The sequence below is a fragment of the Protopterus annectens genome, chromosome 2.part1, assembly GCF_019279795.1.
Source record: "Protopterus annectens isolate FY-2018-M chromosome 2.part1, PAN1.0, whole genome shotgun sequence".
In the NCBI taxonomy this organism is placed as follows: domain Eukaryota; kingdom Metazoa; phylum Chordata; order Ceratodontiformes; family Protopteridae; genus Protopterus; species Protopterus annectens.
In genome coordinates this window covers 632,466,034-632,481,660 of record NC_056729.1, presented here as the reverse complement: position 1 = coordinate 632,481,660, position 15,627 = coordinate 632,466,034, and positions in this window count along the sequence as shown.

Genomic DNA, 15,627 nt, shown 5'->3' with positions numbered 1-15,627 from the left:
TATGATTATGCCCAGGAAAGAGCATGTGTGTACAACTTTTTCACTTGCCTCTAGCAGTCAATCTTTGATCACAGTTGTGATGAGCCAAATGCCCAAATGTGGAAACACTTGGAATCCTTGCAGTCTCAAGGGAGCTGCTACTACTGCCATGCACTTGGTGAACATGATGGGGGCTGTGGTGAGGCCAAAAGGCAGTACTCTGTATTGGTGGTCACTGGCTCCTGGCCAGAACTGCAAGAACCATTTGGATCATCTGTGCATCTTTATGTGGTAGTACACATCTTGAAGGTCAGTCAAGCACATCCAGTCAACTTGTTCCAGGAAATGAAGGATGGACTGAACCATGACCATCTGGAATTTGGTTCACTGAAATGATTTGTTTAGATTGCAGAGATCCAAAATTGGTCTCCAGCCCCTGTGTTTTGGCACTAAAAAGAACCTTGATTAAATTCTGGATTCTTTCTGGTCTAGTGAGACCTTCTGGATGACTCTTTTTTTAGCAGCCTTTGTATTTGTTGTGCTGCTTGTTCCCTTTGACTGGGTGGAGCATCTGTGATTTTTTAGTAAGTGAATGGAGGAATGGAAAATGGTACAGTATAATCTCTGGATATTATCCTCTGGATCCATGTAGAGGAAGTTATCTGTAGCCAGGGCCTCTGATGCAAGGACCAGCAACTCCTGAATGTCTCCAGAGGAGGACAATTGGGCCTCCTTTCAGGAGTGTTGAAAGGGTTTACCAAAGGAAGAATCTCTGTACCCTTGGTTTTGCAGGCCCACTCTGCAGCGAGGGTGGCATCTCCCATTACACGCAAACCTTTTGTCCACAATGGATTATCCTTGGGGGCAATGATAATTTTTTCCAGTCTCCAGGGAATCAGCTCAATGGAATCAGGGGCCTTCCATGCCTGAAAAGAGATCAACTCAATGAGCTCATCAGCAGGCATCACCTAGGAAGTATTTAGGTGGGTACCAAAGGCCAGCAGGTACACAGATTCCTCAGACACTGGAGTGGTGGACTTCCAATCAGCTTTCTGCTTAAAGATTTCTAGGATGTCCACAGATGAGACATCATCAGGAGGTGACCTTGGAGATCTTTGTTTTCATTGAAATCCTTGTCTTCTGTGATAGATTCTTCTTGAGAATCCAAGTGCTTCCTCTTGCTCTTCTTCTTCCTATGGACCTCCTCGATGGGTGTCCCAGTACAGGCAATGATTGAAGTTCTGAATGAAAATGTGACAGAGTTGGCTGTTCTGAATGGAAAGGAACCAATGACTGACTGGTGTAGACATGGTTCTCTCCATAGTCTTGAAAGCAGATCCCCCAGAGCAGGAAAGGATCATGGATCTGGCAGGGTGGACCTCGGAGCAGTGGTGCCTTCCTTCCCTGAGGAGATCCCTCTAGATGCAGAAGAGATAGCTGAATTGATCCATGACAAAGCCTCAAGGAGCAGAAATGGCTCCAAAAAGACAGCAGTCGACTCCAGCCCCTCTGAACTGACAGGTCAGATATGGCTCAGAGGTTTCCGGCTCTGACTGAACTGAGGAACTCAGAGCAATCATCAGATCCAGAGGAGAGGACATTGTTGGATTTGATGCAGTCAGTACTGGACAGCTCAGAACCATGGTCTCTAAAGCTTCCAGTGAAGTTAGAGGGGCAATTAAAGGAAAGGTAGTTGAAGACTGAAGTCCCTGACACATGGCGGGTAGGAACCAAGGTGTTTCTTTTCACACCATGTGCCCAGACGAATTTTCCTCACCAATCTCTCCACATTGTTTTCAGTAAGACTTCTGGAAGAAGGGGTGGACATGACAGATGTAAATATGGGTCTTTCCAAGAAAGGAGAAGGAAGTCTATCTGGAAATGGGTCAGTTGATGAATACCGAGTCCTAGGTATGAAAAATGTGGTGGAAGATAAATCTTTAATTTGAGGTGTCAGTTCCAAAAAACTCTGCACCAAAACATGTCTTTTTTCTTGATGTATTACAACCAAAGACAAGGTTGGGTCCAAAGACTGACTGGTAGTACTCTTTGGTTCTGACAATTCTGTTAGAGCGAAGGATTGGACAATTTAGTTCTTGAATCTGAAGGAGAAGATGGAACTGAAACTCTTGCATTCTTCAAGCTCAAAACCAGTGGAGAAGTTGGAGTCAAATAATTTCTCTTCTTAGCCCTCTCTGAGACATTAGAGGAGGAATAAGAGACAGGACTAGATATATCATATTTAACTTTTTGCATTTCTTTGGGTAAAGAAGTTCCAGATATGGCCTTCCCAAAAGAGGAGGGAAGAAGTCCTTTCAGAATCAATTTTTTCAATCCCTCTATGTGAGCACAATGACTGAAGGAATGGCAAATGGAGCAGTCATCCTGAAGATGGAGGGGCCCCAAGCAATACACGAATAGAGAATGTGAGTCAGAGTAGGTTGAATTTTGGGACAACATTTCTCACAGTGCTTAAAGCCCACCAGGCTTTTTTCAGCAACTACACACACACACACACACACACACACACACACACACACACACACACACACACACACACACACACACACATACACATACACACTCCACAAAACGGTTAGCAGAAAAAAAACAGTTAAACAGTAAAGCATTCTTTTTTGTTTTGTTTTTGTTTGTAAAGTGGGAAATATCAACATATTTTAAGGTTACACAAAGTATAGAGGAGACAGAAAGAGGAAAAGATATCAAGAGCTACACAAAAGTATAGTAGAAATGGAAAGATAGGTTTAGAAAAGTGGGCACTAGCAATAGTATTGGAGAATACAAACATACAAAAGGTTAAGGTATTTTAATAAGAGAATAAGAAAAATTAAGGCTTATGACAGAAGAAAAAAGAAATAAATCACTTATCTGGTTCGAGAGGAAATGGCAGCACATCTAACTCGCAAAGTGGCAAAGGAAATCTGAGATAATTAGGATAGGACCATTGTGGGTATGGGATGAGCTTGAGAGTTTTTGGCTCCCATGAGCTATTGTAGTGGCTGAGTCAGTTCCAAGGATTGGAACCAAACTCACAGGTTGAGGCTAGAATGAAAATTGACAACAATAGATCACATGCTAATAGCACCACTCTTGGAGTCAATGTCTATGATGTGGTGCATTGCAGCCCTCTGTTCCAATGCAGATAGTACTGAGAGATCCTGCAATATCATGTATACTACCTATAATATCACAATTTCTCTGTCCAGCAGATGGTTGGCTGTTTTTGTGTGGGTAGGGGAAGTAGGCATCCTTCACTCCCAAAGAATCATGGGTTTTCACATCTATTGGATAAATTCAAGCAGCGTCTTCTGTGACTGTGCAATCCGGTCTGGGATTGGCAGTCCTTTCCACATTCTGGGCAGCTGTAGGCAAATGATTGTCTTGTACCATGGGCATAGATATACCTGAAGGGTCTCTTATCTTCTGCTCTCCTTGTCAAGGTGGTTTCCAACATAGTGAGAGCTTCTTCCACTTCCAATTTCCAGTCAATCTTGTCTGAGGTGAAAGAATACCAGTTGTTCACACTGATGCAGAGAGTACTGAGGTCACACATACTTTGGGTCACGCTTTCAGCTCTTTCCATACTCCAGCCCTCCAAAAAGTAGACCTTTTTGTATTCAGCCATTCATCATGCATGATACGTGACCACCCAATACATACATCTCTGTTTCAGGAGGCTGAACATGGAGGTGGTGTCCATCCTGTCAAGCACTGTGTTGTTGGGGATCTTGTCCTGCCATGAGATACCGAGTATGCAGCTAAGGCAGCACATATGGAATACAGTTTTGAGCTCAGAGTCCATGTTCCACTGGCATACAGTAATGTGCTCAAAAATAAAAGTTGTGTAGACTTGTACCTTGGTGTGCACAGTCAGCTTATATTAGTCCATACTCTCTTTGTCAGCTTGGAAAATGTCATGGCAGCTTTTCCAATGCACTTGTTGATCTCGCTATCAAGCAACAAGTTGTCAGAGATTGTATAGCCTAGGTGCATGAACTCATGGGCAACCTCCAGCACATAATCACTCACCATGATTGATGGCCCACTGCCCACATTTTAGCCCATCACCTGGGTCTTCTATGAAATGATCATGAGGCCAAATTCCATACCTTCATCTGCAAAGTGAGTCATGAGTGACTGAAGTTGTTGCTGAGTTTGAGCCACAGTAGCTGTGTCATCAGCTAACATGAAATCCTTTAGATGCTTCCCAAGCATCCAGTTCTTTGATCTAAGTCTCAGCAGTTTGAACAGGTTGACATCCATTCCAGTTCGGAGAAAGATGCCCTCTGTAAAAATTGCAAATTTCAACAGAACTGAAAAGAACTGAAAAAAAGATGCACTCAATTCTCTCAACAACAGGTACTCTTATGACTCTGTCATAATCCATGTTGGGGTGAACAACTTGAGATGTACCTTCCTGGACTGTATGAAGAGAGAGATGATCGAGCTCACTGAGTATGTGTCCCAGGCAGGTATGTTCCTAGCCTTAAGCAGCATTCTACCATCACCTAGAATGATGCCTCAATACAAACAGAAAATGACTGACTTTAACAATTGGCTTAGTCTCTGGTGTCATTACAAGGGGATCCAGTACCAAACAGCCTGGGAAGTCATGATTGACAAACCACAATGCTTTGTCAGAGATGACCTGCATCTGTCTTCCTTGGGCTTCAGGCTCCTGGAAAAGGCTCTTGCCTCCCCCATAGTGCCTTTTTTAGGCAAAGCCATGAGGTCAAAACCACATGGAAATTTTGTCAAAATGCAAATAAAAGGTCATGCTGCTAAACGCTAGGAGTCTAAGCATGAAACTGCAATCATTGCAAGCATTCTTAACCCCAGAAGATGCTGACATTTGTGTAGTTACAGAAACCTAGTTCAAAGCTGCGGACAGCACCCCAGCCATACCAGGTTACTCATCCTATCATACATTCAGACCCCAAACTGTGGGTATCAAAGCAAAAGATGGAGTTGCAATATATATAAAAGAGATACACACATCCAGGCTGGTTAAACAGTATGATGCACAGGAGACAGTCCAGGTGCAGTTAATCATTGACAGAACCCCTATTCAAATCATAGCTAGCTACAGACCCCCAACTTTGACTCAAAATGCCCACTCCACCTATCTGGACCTCTTTGAATCTATCAAGATTGAACTCTTTACCCTGATCTTGGGTGACTTTAACTATCCAACAATAAATTGGAAGAAACACTCATGCCAAAACACAAATGCCCAGAGATTCTGTGATTTCATCAGTGCAACTGCCTTAGACCAGCTGGTTGACACCCCCACAAGAGGTGAAAATATCTTGGACTTGGTATTAACCAACATGAGCAACCACTGTAGTAACCTCCCTGGTAAGATCCGACCACAAAGCGGTCACTTTTGAAGTCACTATCTCCCCTGATAACCCCATAGTTAGGGTTAAACAGAAAAACTTCTTGAAAGCTGATTGCAACCTCCTGAGGGAAGGCATAAACAGCTTCACAACTCCCTCCCCTCTATAGGAACTGGCACATAGGCCCAAATCTACACCAAAGTGCTATATGAGCACGTATATAGCTGCATGGAATCAGGAATACCCGACAGGAGAAAATCCTCCTCCTCAAGGAAGGATAATCCTGTCTGGTGGACATCTGCAACAAATGAACTCTATAATAAGAGGAAAAAAAATTGCTATCTAGGACCAAGAAGGAGCAGGTGCCTAATTGGAAGCAATCTACCCTTTGTCTGAACAAGCAAATAAGCAAACTTTGAGTCCAAACTGGCCACATCTACTAAAGACAATCACAAGGCTTTAATCACATATGTCTGCAAACTGAAGGAAAGCACCCAGATCTGCTCAGAATTGGTGGTCAAGGACACCACATACACAAATGCCACAGATATAGCCAACCTGCTGATAGACAAGTTCAGTGAAAATTTCTCCCCTCTTCTCACCCCATCAGTAAATCAGGACATCCCTAGCACCTGCTCCCCTTCCCTTAGCTCTAGGGAGCAAGTCATCACCGCCCTCTCAAAGGCAACAAAATACAGCCTCCATGGGACCAGATAACATCCCAGGCTGCATCCTACATGAACTCAGACAGGAACTTTCAGCACCATTAGGCACCCTAGTCAACCAATGTCTGAGTACTGGCTTCATCCCAGCTGAGTGGAGGACAGCCACTGTCATCCTTTTGCACAAAGCTGGAGCATCCCCTGATCCAGGGAATTATAAACCAATCAACCTAACTAGCCTGATCTGCAAGGCCATGGAGTGGATTATCATGGACCTTTTTAATAAGGACATTGGAAACAGCCAAACACTTGAGCCCACGCAGGTTGGTTTCATCAAAGGGAGGTCATGTCTGCTAAATTTGGTTGACTTCTTTGAGGCAGTCACCAAAGCCATGGATGAGGGGAAGACAGTGCACACTGCCTACCTTGACCTGGCTAAGGCCTTTTATACTATTCCATACTCAGATGTAATAGATAAACTCTCTCTTCTAGGCATCAGTCCATATGTTACCGGATGGATAGCAAACTGGTTCACTCATAAAACCCACCTAGTCAAAATAGGGGAAGCCACCTCAAGCAGTTGAGGAGAGGTTGTCATAATGGTTAAGGTGTTTACCTTACAGGCATAAGGTACAAGGTTTGATTCTCACATGGGGTAATTGGCCAGGCTTAAAATGGCCTAACAAGAGCAGTTAGCCTAGTACTAATCTATGAATGTATGAACCTATAACAAGTGGTGTACCCCAGGGATCGGTCTTGGGGCCTTCGTTGTTTGGGATATACTTTTTTGAGGTACAGGCCAAAACCAGTGGGCTATGGCTGACCAAGTTTGCAGATGACTGTAAGCTGGGTGCTATCATCAGTTCCCCTAGTGATGTGGACATTCTCCAAGAGGGTCTTACCCAAAAATATGACTGGTGCCAGAAACATGGCCTCAAACTGAATACCAAAAAATGCATCATCATCACCTTTGGGGAGAGTGACGTCCTTGTGGTAGCTGCATGTTACGCTGACACTGCCTAATCTGCTACATTTGGTTAAGGACAAGATCAAGTTGATGCCAATATTTTGATCTTAGGTGCCGCCATGAAACTTTGGCTGGGGCTTGACAGCGAAGAAAGTGTTGGTTATGCAGAGGTTAGATTGGAAACAAAGTTCAAGGGGATACTGGCCATTTTCATTCATCGTTTCTATTCCAAAATGTCCCAGACAAGATGGCCAGCTGGGATGGTCATTACCAACTCTGGCATTAAAATCACGAAGAATGAATAATGGCTCATGGGAAGGGACCTCACTGATAGTAGTGCAAAGCTTATCATAGAATTTGTCTTTGACTTCCTGGGTAGCAGTTCAAGTAAGAGCATAGACACTAAAGATGTTGGCCATGGTCACTAGTATTTGTAGCTGAATTTTCATCAGTCTCTCATTTCACCATATTTGGTGGTATGACTGAGCCAATGAGGTTGTTTCTGATTTTCAAACCAACACCATGTTCCCTGGTCTCTTCTCAAAGCTTCCCATGCCAGTAAAAAGTAAAGTCTTTCTCCCTGAGACATCCAATGGATGGCAGCCTTGTTTCCTGGATAGCCAAAATGTCCATCTGTAATCTGCTCAGCTCGTTGTTAATGACTGCTGTCTCACAAGCATCACTGATGTTCTGTAGATCTTTCATAAGGCCTGGAGTCATCGCCCTTATGTTCCATGTGCCTAGCCTAAAGGTTGGTTTATTTTTTTTTCATTTTGTTTTTTCCAGGTGTATTGTTATCGCTCCACCTGTTGGGGTTTCCTAGGACCAACACATTCAGTTGGAGCAAGTGTACTGTCATGAGGCAGGACATATTTGACTGGGTACTGCCCAGCCTAAGTCAGGTGGTAGCTGCCCAATGAGATCAAAGGATCTCCCATCATTGGAAACAGTGCCCTGCACCTCACTCTATGCCAGCTGAGTGCATTGGCGTATTACCAGTAACTGCTACTTCCCATGATATGTCACCACTCATAGAGCAAAGCTGGAGTGTCCTCTCCAGGGTGCAGGCCTGAGCAAGTGAATTTAAAGAAACAGTTGATGCCCAGCAGCAGGTTCCCCCTGTCCATACCACTGATGTAATCCAAGGGGAAATGAAAGGGCAGTACAACTTGATATCAGTGTCATTGCAGGAGCTGCTACAGTGAGGTCAAGTACAACCTCAAACTACCTTAGGGACTCCATCTCTGGAATTTTCCTCTGGGTTTACTCCCAAAGCCTTTACTATGACAAGGTAATGCTGTAAATCAGTGGGGGTTTAAATTAGGGTTTGCCTAGGTGGGTTGCCTTCCCAGGATGATGATACTCATCTGCCTGAAGCAACTGGTTTTAAGGTGCCATTCACCCACCTTCGCTCCTTCTCCTGCCAGTACAAACGTCTTTATCAGACTTAGAAAATAAGCTGCACGTGAAGGCCAGAAGCTGGACTTGGGTTGTCGGAGGTTATTAGAGATGCATGCCATGTGGGCATTTAATAGATAGTGGAAGCTCATCCCCACTACCACCCCAAGCTATGACAACCTTCAAAACAGTGGATAGGGGAACCATATGCAGAAACAAAGAGGGATGCATGGGCTGTCCATCTCAGTGGATGCTAAAGTGTATGTAGTTTTAACCATCTATGTTACAAGGACCTATCTCAAACCTTCAATGGACATGCTGGAAATTTCACAATCATCAGACTTGCTTATCCTACAACAGTCATTCAGTGTTAAGCTGCAGCATGCAGAGGAGCAGACATTGTTTAAAAGAAGTGCAGATGATAGAGCCACAGCTATGTGGGGGCTCTACATTCCTGCCAATTTATCCAATGTTCTTCAAATCCTTCATTACATACACATTACTGTCAAGACCCATCCCAGGCCACAAGGTGTCAGATACAGGAACATGAAAGGCTTCCACTTCCTCAATTGTCATCAGGTTAATATCTATAATGTATCGATGTGCCTACTAGGTAGTTCAGCTTATTTTTGTATCTGTCACTTGTCTAACCTCTTACAACACTGAGGATTTTCCATAGTATCATCTGCTTGATAGGAGCACATTTAGGCTGATACAGAGCCCATGATGTACAATCAAGCTATTAGGTAGCAGATCACATATAATGATCTCACTGTTTTGTGCATTGGATCCAAGAGTCATGACCCCATTCCTCAAACTCCTGAGCATGCCAGAGATAGTATACAATAGTGCATATGATCTGATGTTGAATGTTGTGGAACATAGGGTCTGTCAACTTAAGAGATGCCTCCACTTCACAGAGATACATAGTTGAAAGCTATAGCATTGTCCTTGAGACCTGCAGCCAGATGTTTGGAGTGTGTGCCATGTTAAATGACACAGCTGTGTGGAAATAGTCTTAGCAGTAGTTTACCATCCCAGCAGCAACTAATATATCTGTTTAAGCAACAAGCAAATAACAAGGCAGCCGGCCAAAAGAAGAAAAGGTACAAGAAGGACCCCATGGGATGCACGGATGGATATAATGCATTTTATCACTAGTATGCAATGCAGGTGGTTTTTGGTCCACAACAACAGGACATGACACAGAGAGCAATGGATGAAATAAAGCATACATTATCAAAATCAGGCTACTCTAGTCCGTGCATGGTTTGGCTACAATGCAAATCAAATGTTACCTTGTCTATTCAGGTTATGGAATGGGTAAAGCATAATTATTATTTTGCACAGATGGGGAGAACACAGTGACAGTTTGGCAAGGTCATGGGAGATGGATGTGATAGCCAGCTGTGGGAAGAGAGATCACATTCCCCAGATGAGGCTGGAGAAGCTTGTATTGTAAACATTGGAAATGTATACCACATTGGCTTACAGGCTTGGAGCCTGATGCATTCAGTGTCATGGATATTTTAGAAGTACAGGAAAATGACTGAGCACTTTGACAGGATATCTATTTCAAGAACCTTCAGCTGAACCATGTCTATTCACAAAATGATGGCCATTTGTAACAATGGTGGTCTGTCTGCCCATTGGGGATATTGATGGTACAGAACAATAGGAGGAAGATGTTTCAGACTGACAACATGTCCCACTGGTGGATCCTGGGGATCACAAGTAAGTGAGAACAGTTATATGCAGGAATGGTGGCCACCATGGTTAAGCTATCAGTGATACTGCCTCAGTAACAGTTTGTGTAATCTGGGTAAGTATGGCCTGTGATCATGCACCTTGTATCTGAATCATTCCATGGCCAATGACAACAGAAGCTGCAGAGGTAGATCAGAGATATTTACCATCTGCCTCTTGGGTGTAGCAATGGATGCCATTTTAACCATCAGTGTCCTGAATGGCCCTGCCTACTCCCTATTCCTTTACTCCATACCACTGTGCAGGCACTGGATATCATCATTCAGGCCCTGCATGATTTGAACATCATACTACAAGTCACATAGCACACTCATATCTCCAAATCAATGTAGGTAGCTGCAGCCTCTACCTAGATCACTGGCATGCAGATGTATTGATTAATGCCAAATGTTGCACTTAGAATGGACTGCAGTTATGTCTGTGTCAGCAGCATCCTCACCTCTCCCTGTGTGATGTATGTGCACATGAAAAGCAGTGCAGCTCAAAGATGCTTAAGTTGGATACTCCTATGTAGCCTGGATGTGGTGCACAGTTCCACAGAACCTGCCAAACAGTGGTGAAGTTTTGTCCTGTCTCTGCTGAGGCTCTTTGTATGTTTGTGATGTGTGTTAGACCTGCTTTAGTTTTGCTAACAGTGCCACTATGCCATGTGCATTGTCAAACAAAGGTGTCCTGCTGATACAAGGCATGTGCTATTCCCTTGCACTAGATCCCCCACCAAAAGAAACTGTGAAAACATAAAAACAACATACCCATGACAGAACTGTAATACATTGTACCCACACACACCCTCACCCTATAGGTATATGCTTATATGACAGTATCTGCAAAGAGTATATGGCTGCCTACATATCTTGTTGGAAAGGTTCATTACAGCTACAGCAGGAGGAACTTGAAGAACAGCCATGCAGAACTCTCCTTGGTGATCAATTTATGTCTCACATGCATTGCACTGTTCTATATGGCAACATAATATCTGATGCTCTGCTAGTTTATCCTCTTCAGACATTTCCATTTTACCACTGTGTTTGATATCAACTCCTCTTCCCTATATTGGGACACCAGGAACTCATCCACAACTTTGGTTTTCTTCTGTGCCAGTGACAAGTGTGACAAATTTGGTAAACTCATTTCTGACAATGCTGTGTGCCATGTTGTTGGCATTCAACATCATATCAGTTACTCTTCGTTGAACCTAATGTAGAGTCTATCTTGGCCAAACAGAGCACTAATGTCCTTTACCACTCCATGCCATATGCTCTCAGAAAAATGACTTGTCTACATCATTATTTCTGTCCAAGATGCATGTGCACTGTATCCCCATGGCCTTCAGTATCACCACTGGCCCCAGACTAGTGCACTTTATCAGTCATTACCTCTCCTGTGGTCCCATGACAAGTTATGTACACATGCGGTTTGCACACATTGATCTGTGTGTGTGTGTGTGTGTGTGTGTGTGTGTGTGTGTGTGTGTGTGTGTGTGTGTGTGTGTGTGTGTGTGTGTGTGTGCATAGCTGTATGTGGATGTCCCACTGGTAGACTCCATCTCCATAAGGTGTCCATTTACTTGTACCCTTTTGTTCCATACAGATGTCACCATGCTGAAGTTGACATGGAAGACTCACTGTTGGTCTATGTGGCTACTACTCAGGATGTAAGTGGAGCTTCCCCTTCTGGTAGAGTTCCAGTTGGGTCTTCTGTGGTCAGCTGGTGTCAGCTGCATATGTGTTGATATTTGATATATGCCAGTACCTGGTTGTTCATCTCATCTCATGACCCTGGAATGTTGATTGAGTCACATGATTAGCAGACCCTAATCATCAGGGTGCCAGGGGCCCAAGCTGTTGGTGATGTCAGCAGTGAAGGTGACTGATGTCTTTGAGGGCTGGCCTCTGGGCTGTAATGCATCCTGCTGACCCCATCCCTGTGTCTCTCCACCTACATTATTTGTCATCCATTACATGTCCATTACCGAGTGCCCATTTTTTGTCAGAATGTCTCCATCGCCTCCTGTCCTCTACATGTTGTGTCACCATGTCTAATGTTTATGTTTGTATGTATCTGTAAACTTCCCTTCTTTCTATCTCCTTCCAAAAATAATTCTCTACTACATTTCTTGCCTACATTCCTCTTTTTGTATGACAAATGAGAGACCATATTCCAGGAAAAATATGAACTTCTTCCTTCTCAGTTTTTATTCATTATGGTTCCCCTTCTGCTGTCTGCTCTACTTTTTATTCTCCCTTTTTCTTACTTTCATATCTCCTCTTTCACCCCTCCCTTTATCGGATGAACTGGATTAGGACTTTGCTTTGTGCAGCTTTCCTTTGCCTGTCTGCCACCAAGCATGTATCACCAGGCCTGGTGTTTGTTACTCACATGACCATATATAGTCTCTGGCCCATTTGAGTGCAATTTCTGTAACATACACCATTCCCAGAATGTATCCTTTGATAGCATGGCTCCTCCATGAGCTTGTGTAATGCCTTTTGTTTATGAGCACCAAAATGAATCATTCCATTTGTTTACAAATAAGGCTTGCATGGCCTTTTGGACTATAACTGCTAGGACCAGTGGAAAGTCCACCCCTGTGCAAAGGGACATCCAAAAACATTCTGCACATTTCAGCCACAAAGTCAATTACAAGGCCAAGGTAAAACAGATTTAGTAGTGAGTTGGTAAGATAGGATTTCATACTAAGAAGAAATCAGATAGGCACATTGTCTGTATCCACAGAATCATTGATCATTGGGCTTAAGACCTGATTTGTGGTGATCTGTAGGGTGGGTGGATGGAGACAAGATGGCATATGGTGTGGTTGGGATGATAAGGGAGCAGATTGAAGTTAAATATATCTGCTAGTATGTTTGCTATGCTTCACAGGCTGGTAGGTGTTATCATTATGTATCAGTCTGGAACAATGCTGGGTATTATTTGTAAGGGATTTAACATAGCTTAAAAAAAGTGTTTCAATTATTCTTTACAGAGGTGGTAATTTTTCTGTCATTCATATCCTTGTGGGAATTGATTTTACAAATTCTTTGTTCAACTGCTTAAAGTGATGGTGGTGGTGATGTTCTAGAACTTACCTTATTACCGCAGGATGCAGAGCAAAAACTGACAACACTGCCCCCCCCCCCCCGGTTAGGCAATATTCTTGTCTTCTCCTTAATGTATTAAAATAATATGAAGTGCATAGTTGTCTTGCACTGGTGTCACTGAGGAAAAACCGGAAGCTTTATTCTTAGTGATTTCAGCATAGGAAAAGTGTCTGATGCATCCACAGACTTTAAAACTGATCACTCATCAGACCAATGATTGAGTACAATGCCCCATTCGGAATGTATCTGACCCGACACTTGCAGCAGCTGGAGAGGCCACAAAAGTTCCTCACCAAAAGGATAAAGGGTCTCAAACATCTGTCCTATGCTGCCCGACTGAAAGAACTCCAGCTCTATTCAGTCGCTTACCGCTTGCTCAGAGGTGACTTTTGCCTAACATACAAGGCCATGTCAAACCCAGATTTGATGAATATGCTTCACCTCAAAAAATCTAGATCCGTTAGAGCCACAAGGGCGGGAGACTTAAACCTTGACACGGCTATTAATAGGACGTGCTGGAGGGATAGATTCATCACCCAAAGACTCCCTATGCTGTGGAATAAAATCCCGGTATATGTGAGGCAGAGCACCTTGCTGGCCTTGTTCAAGAGAAATCTTGACATATGGATGGGACATCGCAGATATACCCCAGGGATTACCTCAGTGTCACTGCTCAACAGAGGCACAGCAAAATAATGGGTATAGTTCCCCATACTAAAGGGGTGGCGTAAGCCACAAAACTATGGGCTAGGCTTGTAAATGCCCTCGGGCAGATAGCCTAGTATGAACCTATGAACCTATGAACCTATAATAGGGGCAACGCTGTGCATGTGAGAAAGTGTCCTATTAAAGTCTATGTACATACCACGTGTTACACCTTGGTAACATCACAACTAAAGAAGCTAAATTTTTTGGAGTCACTGTTTATTACAAAAATTATGAAGATTTTTATAAAAAATGGCTCAAAAATAAGGAAGTGCAAGCAGGAAAAATATTGCCACACCTAACTTTTCAAATGCTACCATGTATATAGAAGCATCAGGAAATCACTTTAAGTTCACTTCTGGAGTCTGAGGTATTCAGTTTATTTCTCAAAACTATGATTTATTTGCTTTTATTTATTTATTTTTGCATAATGTATTAGGCTAGAATTTTTTATTCCTAAACTTGGCATTGTACTTATGCCAGATAGGTATAAAATGTCTCCAGGAATGCATTATAATATAAATACAAACCATCTGCAAATGCACTAGTGTTTGTTTCTAGTTCTTTAAGTGGAATCTCGTGTTCTTAAGTTGCTTCTGGTCATCAGCTACTGCTAATAAATTTGCATTTGACAAATCTCTAAATGCTGTAAGAACTGTGAACAAGTTGGATTTGGCCCACATAGTAAATACCATTGAAGAGTAGTTAGATGAAACTAGTTATGGGGTAACCTTGGGTGTAAAACATAATGTAAACCATATCTGGCATTTTTCAGCTACTTGTTGGGAAGTACACTTTCTGATCAAGAGGGTTTGCACTGATAAAATCTAGGAAGTGTGTGCACTTATTTGTAGTACTGTTCGCTCCTCAGTCTATGGATTGATAGTTGAATTCCCAAGAAGAATAATGCATGTCTTGCTGTAGAGGAAGTCTATTTAGTTTAAAAAAGCCTCACTAGCTAAGGCTGCAAAAGTGGGTATTTGTACATGGCTAGGATATTGTAAGAGATGTCACTGATAATAACCAGTATACGGAGGTCACCCTCTTGTCCTATAGGTATGGAAGTGATGGCAGTAGTAAAATGGACACACTGCCACATGTACCATAGTCATATCCAATAGTTGGGTTCTCAATAAGTAGTAGGCATTGAATCCTGGAGGGGAGGGTGCATTACCTCTGTATTGGAATCATGTTTTAGAGAAGATGCTGACATATATAGTTTCTAATGTCAGGAAAAGAAATATGAGGAGTGAAATTTCTTATTTAGACATCGAGTTTTGAGCAGCACTGCCTTTATGAAATTGTGATTCTGTCTGACTATATTTGTAGATGAAGGAGACAGCCACTGCCTAAAACATCACTCTGTGTGTAGATGAAGGAGGTAGCCACCGCCTAAAACATCACTCTGTTTGTGGATGAAGGAGAAAGCCACTGCCTAAAACATCACTCTGTAGATGAAGGAGACAGCCACTGCCTAAAACATCACTTTGCGGGCTCACAATGTTTTGGATAACATATGAAAAGACTGAAGAGAGTGATGCAGCCCGTACTCGGCACAAAAGGTAGGGCTGTTTATCTATTGTATGAGCAGCCCTGCGCTTTCCCTACTCAAGTTAAACTGTCATACTACTCCTCTGAATGTCATCTCCTTAGCCCCGCCTTACACCACATAGCTCCTTCAGCAAGAT